Below are 6,000 nucleotides of genomic sequence, written 5' to 3' on the forward strand. Positions count from 1 at the left end.
AAGATTTTAAAATGTTATGCATTTCATGTCCTCAACTGATATGATACGACTGTAAATTAGCAGTCTTCATTTGTCTAGGCTCAAAGCTGCTTGCTAAGAATTGTTTTTCTTCATGGAAGCTTTACGTTTACTGAGCTAATAAAATATTTCAACTCGAATCAATATTTAGTGTATAATTATTTACTTGTGTGGCAAGCAGCCGTGTAATAAGCAGGAAAATGTACATCCAGATAGTTGTTATCGCAAAAAAATAAACCCCTTCAGGTTGATACGAGACTTGATAACTCTTTCTGGGTTTATTTTGTGCTGTACCAGCTGGATCTACATTATCCCTAACATATTCTTGTCACTGGAGGAAATGGGGATTAGGTTGGATTACCTCATTAAACACATAGTATTTAATTTACTGTAAAACCCACCAGCACATGTCTACTTCTGTAAATTTTTAAAAGGGGCAAACACGGCGTCATGGTAATAGACCCACTGGGTGACTCACAAGCTGTTGACCTAACCTGCGGCGCAGAGACAGACACCATCACAAATAACAAGGGAGTTGAGGAACATGTGGTGGGGGTCAATAATTAATGAGGAAAGGAGGGGTAGACGCCATACGTGCTCCAGAAGAGGTTATCAGAAGACCAGCGTCACTTTATTGTGTTCACTTGGCATTTAGTGATCCTGCAGTTCCACATCAGCTCCTTCTATATGGTCTAACTTTGTAATTCATCACTGGTGTCAGATCACACTTACTTATCTAGAGGAACACTGAGATGGGGACATTCCCCAGAGAGAAATTATATTGTTCAAAAGTAAGTTATTTATATATTTATATATATATATATATATATATATATATATATATATATATATATATATATATATATACTGTATATATATATCTCACACAAGACGCTCAGTTACATTAGGTTTCAAGACTCTAAGACTTTAAAGACTTTATTTTTCTTTTAAAAATATATATTTCCATTTGGATGTAAATAAAAAATAAAATAATTATGGATGTCATAGCTCATATCATTTGGTCTTTGGAAATTTTGATAAGAAATGTTTGAGTTCATATTGGTATCAGATTTGGACATTATTGAGATTATCTTTTTGGTTACTTCTCTTTTGAATGCTGGTCGATTATAATTCTGACATGATCTAGTTATGTCAAGGAACAACTTAAATGTATATGTTTTGAATGTTCTCTTCATGTGGTAATACCTAAAGTGGTTTCTTTAATATGACTAAATCAACTAAACTACAGTAGGTTACACATCAAGTCAGGTCAAGTCAGGTTGAAATAGCTCCTTAAAGTAACAACTGCACATTTTCACCCTTTTTTTTTTTTTCCTGTAGACAGATCATTTTCATTAACACTAACAACATAATTTAACATTAGTTCCTTACAAAAATCTAGCATGATCACCAAAAAGCCATAGTTACAATTGTTACAACTGTAAAACTGGAATAAGTTAATAGCCACCATTGTCATAAAGATAAATTAAAATGAGAGTAGCTATTGTTTAAAAGCGATCTGATCTTAATTGTATTTAACAATAGCTGTATTATAGTATTGTGTATTTACGATAGTAAAATGACTGAATGCAAGTCAAACTTTTCATGCGTTCGGATCTTATGTTTTAGACTGTGGTCAATGTTTGAATAAGTCTGATCAATTTCTCTTTTACTTTCGTTAAATGAATTAAACGCGGGGGCAACAGATTGCGGGAATGTGCGGCGTAATAGGATGAGCAACATACGGTAATCCGGAATCCTTTAGACACATCCCTCTTGTCAGGCTGGAAAACTGTGCCAGTCACTGTACCAAAACCACTTGCCGGTTTTCATCAATAAATCTTCTAAATGCATTTGCTAGCATGTCAACGCGTCCTGTGAGAAATTCACAACATGTCCAGACGCCGTTACGCGCCAAGAACCGAGATTCTATTCACATCACACGCAACCCGAGCCCCAAATGTGATTCAGTGCAGCCGACCCACAGAGAAATAACCCCCTCTCTTATTTCTACTCACCTCTTCATCCAACGACTTGTCAACCATCGGAATAACAATCCAAAAATCGGGTCGCTTTGCGCGCGAAGTGTCACTAACTTTCCTTGACGCGCTACTGCGCAGCGATTGAAGAAGCGCAGAAAGTCTTACCGCGTGAGTTGTAAAGCCATGCAAATCCTCCTCAGACGGCTGGAGAGTATCAGAAACTCCTCAGTGCCGAACACATCCCGAGCAGTCGGGTTTAGGAGCTCTGCTGCCCTCTGTCTTTAATTCACTCCCGAGGAAAGCGAGGATTCCCACACAGAGAGAAAATATCACGAAGTTGGGTGGCAATGCGATCTAGCCTCTGAGGTCTCATCCGCCTTAATGGCAGCCATCTATTTTGAGAGCTCAAATTGGTGAATATGCACCTGCCGTGGCGTGGGAGTAATCTTATTAGAGTGTGAAGAGCGCACAGCCACCCACATGAGAGGGAAAAAACACACAAATGATATCTCTTTAAAATCTCTAATGCTACTACCAATGGGATTACAGGGAGAACAATTGGAGTCCTCATGCTTCTCAGATTGTTCTCCTGAGAAAAAGACGAGCTGTTAAACTGTGTTCACATTAAGTCTGTAATAAAAGTCAGACATCTCAATATAATCTCAAAAATTCCCCATGAAATTCTCCAAAATGATTTGAGCTTTGCTATTCATATTATTTGTATAGCTCTAATTTCAAAATATTTTTCATTTGTGTCTCTTTACGTTTTGGGTTGAGAACTTTTACACTATGTAACTTTTTTTTGACAGCTTTTAAACATATAATAATGGGTATATTGATATTTAATATTTATATTTTAGAGCTGTCGGGATGAATTACGTGGGAAACTGCACACTTCCGTCATTAGTCTGTGTGTGTTTCCGTAAATAAAGAATAGACTGCATGCGTGTGATGTGCGTTATTTTTTTCACACACATGGTGTGGTAGTAGCTTAAAGTTTTCTGATCATCTTTTTCTTTCGTTGCTAGTTTATCTATTTAGAGGTCGGAGAGTTTTGATGTCCTCAGTGACATTCGCAATGTTTTTGCGAATTGGTTTTACCATATTTTTTACAGAAATGTACATGGTGTAGCTTTAAGCATTTGTAATGTTGAATAATATTGATTACTACAATATATACATAGGTTGTGGTGAGGAATTTATAATGGAAGTGAATGGGGCCAATTTAAAAGCAGATTGTGAGGCTAATTTTATAAAAGCAATTACAGACATGTCCCCACCACTTTTTGCCAGGGTCGATACTGTCGATATCTCGCTGCACTGATATACCAAATACAAATGAAACATATCCAGTTGACATTCACTTGTGTTAACTGGAATGTGTTGTTTTTTTACATCATGCTGTGTGTTTGTTGCCAATGTTATCAGTTGCGGAACGTGCTCTTTTGGCTCCTGCAAAGTCTTCACAGACGAGCGCTTCAATCTATTGCCTAATGCCGTTGTGGAGACTCTCTATTCTATCCGGTGAAATCACAAAACAAAATGCATACAAACGTGTCCTTGCTCTTGATATACAATCATTGATGAACATCTTTGATCTGTATGAGGAAAAAAGCAAACTATACAAGGGCGAATTAGAACCCGGAACCTCTGACACACTTACCAAATGTTCTACCACCAAACCATTTGAATCCAATTGCTAATTGTGGATATAAGTATGTATTCATTAATGTAAAGAATCTCTGGACTAACAACATATTGTAATATATTAGATGTAAGAACGAAACTATTACATTAAACATGAGATGTGAATAAAATAAACTCAATGTACTATTGAAATTAATTTCCAGACATTGTACTGTTATTTTGTCTACAATCGTTATTGTACATTTCTGATATGGCATTTTATTAGCAAGTGGTTCATTAAAGAGTCTCTAAAATGAAGATCCATCTCTAAACGTTCATGCACTACAATGAATCATTGTTGGGGGGAAACTGATGTCTAGATATAATCCAAGACAGTGAGAGGCTTTGGGAGGGGCTGCACTGGGGGTATAAATATAGCCCATGGGTTAAACGTAGGTCTGTATTTAGGCAGGGAATGCTATCAGTCCATCTGTTCGCTGAGTGGGATTACATTAAATCCTATTCAGCCCCAGTATTAAGAAAACCATCCACCAAGAGGCCATCAACTAGTCTACCAAGGAGAAAGGGAATTGATAAGCTGTATGAGGACAGCTTGAAAGATACAGGGAACTTTAAACAAGCATGCTTTAGGACACTCATGTTAATAGGATATAAGATCAGTCAAAACTGCACTGTGTCAGGAGAGACAGACCATAATACACTTAAGGATGAAAAGAGTGTCTGTGCTGTGATGCATCATAGGCAGAATTATTAAAGATGCTGTTGTTTTTTTGTTTGTTTGTTTTTTGTCATCAATAACCAAATTGATATGAAAAATGTACATTGTGAGGACAATTACTGTAAAACAGTGTTAATGAAAATATGACAATAAAAAAGCAAAAACGCTTTTTGAAGAAAAAAATAGAGAGAGAGTTTGATTTTCAAATAGTCTAATCAGTCAGTAATGTTGAGGATTGACCTGCTTGAGCTGAAGCTGAAAAACCAATGAACACCGGTGAATTACTGAAGCACTTCACTAGTGGGTTAATTATCTCACCCAAAAGCTTCTGTAAATCTGAGATTAATTATTGCATCGTCATAAACAGAATATTACGACGAATTCACAAACTGATTCAAATCAGAGGCAAACCTCCAAGGTTAGCAAAAAACAAAAACAAAAAAACAGGGGAAGAGGCTTTTTTTTTTTTGGAATAGGTGTCAGCGGGGTTAAGGTTTTAGTATGTTGAAAAAAGTGCTTTTGTGGAGAAACAGCTTATCACTTAATAGATCGACAGCCTATCTGCTACTCTTCAATGTGTTTGCTATTAATCTTTTGTTTTGTAATAATCCATGTTTGGAGTTTACACTGGAAAAAAAAAATGTTGTTTTATAAGAGAAGTCACAGGCAATTTTACAACAGGTAGGATTCCATTTACAGCGCTTCCCATTTATTTCTGGGATCCACAAACAGGAACTGACTGTAGTACAACTCTGACAGCTTATTACTTAATAAATAGCCGGCCTATCTGCGAAGCTTCAACATTCAATATTAAAGTCCCACTGAAGTGCTTTGAAACACGCAGCATTATTCCAACGCATTCTCATCCTAGGGCGTCATATACTGACGCTTTTGACATTTCGTCTACATCCAACGCACATGGCACCCTTTAGCGTCAATATGAGACGCAGATAGCTTTGTTCGGTTATGGGTAGGTTTAGGTCTGGGGTAGGGTTAGGGTTAGACCGCTAGGAGGCGCCTTCTGGCCCATATCTATCTGCGTCTCATATTGACGATAAAGGGTGCCATGTGCGTTGGATGTAGATGAAATGTCAAAAGCGTCAGTATATGACGCCTTGGGATGAGAGGAAGACGGGGTGGGACATATTGAACAGCTCCTCCCCTTTTTTTAAATAGCCAATTGCGTTTACTTTATATCACAGCTCGGCCAGAGTCGTTGAGCTTGGTAAAGCTGTAGTTTCCTTCTAATCTCTAACTGTTTCTCTTCCATTGCGCTTTAAATTACAGCATTCTGTGTAGAATTCAAATGGCTCCAATGCATTTTCTGGTCTGAGCCGAGCACATGATCTATTCTGTGCCATCCTGTCTCTGGACCGGAGCAGACTGTGTGCGCACTGCGGCGGTTTGCGTGACACTAACGTGAAATCAGACTTCATTCACCCCAGTGGAAAGCATATTTATTCTGCCTGAATCATTTCCTATCCTCTATATAGTGCACTATGTGCCATTCACCATGTAAAAAATAGTAAACAAGTGACCAGTTTTGGCCACTGCTTCATTAGGTACTATTTATAGTGTAGGGGGTGGGACTCTTCAGATTCTAGAGAGCATTTGATTGGACAGAAAATCTGATGA

General features: G+C 37.6%; 1 protein-coding gene across 2 annotated transcripts in view; it reads right to left on the reverse strand.

Annotated features, from left to right (window-relative positions):
• LOC307147159 (protocadherin-15-like) overlaps positions 1–2,363 on the reverse strand; it is a 214,432-nt gene extending 212,069 nt beyond the window's left edge. The window contains exon 1 of one of the 2 annotated variants that reach the window (XM_079851679.1): positions 2,037–2,363. The gene's annotated coding sequence lies outside the window, so the exon portion shown is untranslated. The remainder of the gene's footprint in view (positions 1–2,036) is intronic. The other variant, XM_079851680.1, reaches the window with a different exon arrangement.
• Positions 2,364–6,000: the final 3,637 nt, after the last annotated feature.

This window comes from Squalius cephalus (genome assembly GCF_949319135.1).
Source record: "Squalius cephalus genome assembly, chromosome: 19".
In the NCBI taxonomy this organism is placed as follows: Eukaryota; Metazoa; Chordata; class Actinopteri; order Cypriniformes; family Leuciscidae; genus Squalius; species Squalius cephalus.